Source organism: Poromitra crassiceps (assembly GCF_964638095.1).
Source record: "Poromitra crassiceps genome assembly, chromosome: 21".
Lineage (NCBI taxonomy): Eukaryota > Metazoa > Chordata > Actinopteri > Beryciformes > Melamphaidae > Poromitra > Poromitra crassiceps.
In genome coordinates this window covers 22,161,423-22,163,429 of record NC_139638.1, presented here as the reverse complement: position 1 = coordinate 22,163,429, position 2,007 = coordinate 22,161,423, and the positions used below count along the sequence as shown (strand labels likewise).

Sequence of the window (2,007 nt, the reverse complement as noted above, 5' to 3'; positions counted from 1 at the left end):
GAGCACTGATGAGTGCTGCTCAGAGCACTGATGAGTGCTGCTCAGAGCACTGATGAGTGCTGCTCAGAGCACTGCTGTTTTACACTGAACACTGAGAAGTGAGATGGTGGTAAAGAGAGGATAGTAACTGTGTTAGGATCTCTCTCTCTCTCTCTCTCTCTCTCTCTCTCTCTCTCTCTCTCTCTCTCTCTCTCTCTGTCTGTGGTAAAGACAGCATAGTGACTGTGTTAGGATGTCTCTCTGTTTGACAGCAGTCTCTGTCTCTCTGTCTCTCTCTGAGACGTCCACACTGTCCACATGATGTTTGGCTGTGAGCACCTTCCATCCAGCCAGTAACAGCAGGAGGTGGAGATCCTCTGTGTTGGTGTCTGTGGATCAGTGTGTCTCTGTGCTAAACATGAGACATCAACCTCTCTCTCTCTCACTCTCTCTCTCTCTCTCTCTCTCTCTCACTCTCTCTCTCTCTCTCTTTCTCTCTGTGGTAAAGAGAGAATAGTAACTGTGTTAGGATCTCTCTCTCTCTCTCTCTCTCTCTCTCTCTCTCTCCCCCCCTCTCTCTCTCTCTTTCTCTCTGTGGTAAAGAGAGGATAGTAACTGTGTTAGGATCTCTCTCTCTCTCTCTCTCTCTCTCTCTCTCTCTCTCTCTCTCCCCCCCCCTCTCTCTCTCTTTCTCTCTGTGGTAAAGAGAGGATAGTAACTGTGTTAGGATCTCTCTCTCTCTCTCTCTCTCTCTCTCTCTCACTCTCTCTCCCCTCCCCTCTCTCTCTCTCTTTCTCTCTGTGGTAAAGAGAGCATAGTGACTGTGTTAGGATGTCTCTGTGTTTGACAGCAGTCTCTGTCTCTCTGTCTCTCTCTGAGACGTCCACACTGTCCACATGATGTTTGGCTGTGAGCACCTTCCATCCAGCCAGTAAGAGCAGGAGGTGGAGATCCTCTGTGTTGGTGTCTGTGGATCAGTGTGTCTCTGTGCTAAACATGAGAGATCAACCTCTCTCTCTCTCTCTCTCTCTCTTGTGATGATTTGCGAGCGTCCTCTGACCTATGACCCCTCCCCTGAGAGTTAGAATAGCGTCATCGGAGCACTCCCAAATCACGGAGGTGAGAGACCGTGATAACCAGCGGATCTCTACCTAATAGAAGCTATCCCATACGACTAGAAATACCCAGAGTAAAAGGCAGACACGCAAGTTCCCCCCGATGAGTAACAACACGTTAATCCTTTGTCCACCTCCGGGTTTTAATCTAGGACCTCTACCCCCTCCTCCCCGAACATCGGGTGGGCAGTCTACCGATACAGGTGGCCTTACGGCACTTTTTCCCTCCAGGGTGAAAGAATTGACTAACCTACAGTATATAGTAGAATCACCCAGTACATATTTTGCGAACGAGCTGAAGCCCGAGATCATTCTGTCATTTCTACATGCATGGAGGAGGCTACTTATCTGAACCCAAAATCATGCCTCTTACCTTATTGGATGTGTGGACCCTTCTCAATGATGTTTTGAAGAAAAATAAATAAAAAAATCCTTGGTTTTTATAGGTTTTATATATAAGTTAACACTTCTCCTTACAAAGCATACTATCATTGTCCATTACATTCTGTCCAATATACATGACATCATTATCCAATATACATTACCTTAATTTTCAACATGGAGTTCATTATACACTCCCTATTTAAGTATCACTCTTTGCCTTTTAACAATTTCTTATCTGAAGTGCCCAACCTGCCTAAATAAAAGCCTGTCTGTCTCTGATATGTATCTCAAATCTTTGTGCTCCTGCCGCAGTGCTAAAACCACGGAGGATTCCACATGCACTTATTGTGCTTCGCCCTATCCCAGAGCTATCTTTCTCTTATCTAAGGTGCCTGCCTGTCTCCGCTCACTCCCTGGTGGAGTCGAGACCATCTAAGTGACGGTCTCCCGTCTGGCTCCCTGCCTGTGCAGGAGAGCACAAAGGCTCTGAGGTCCGTTTCTTTTATCTGGTTCTTTCCGTCGAGGGTGT

The 2,007-nt window shown here is 46.8% G+C and overlaps 1 pseudogene across 1 annotated transcript in view; it reads left to right on the top strand.

Annotated features, from left to right (window-relative positions):
* LOC310795844 (class I histocompatibility antigen, F10 alpha chain-like) overlaps window positions 1–2,007 on the top strand; it is a 16,489-nt pseudogene that overhangs the window by 5,735 nt on the left and 8,747 nt on the right. The window lies entirely within an intron of this gene.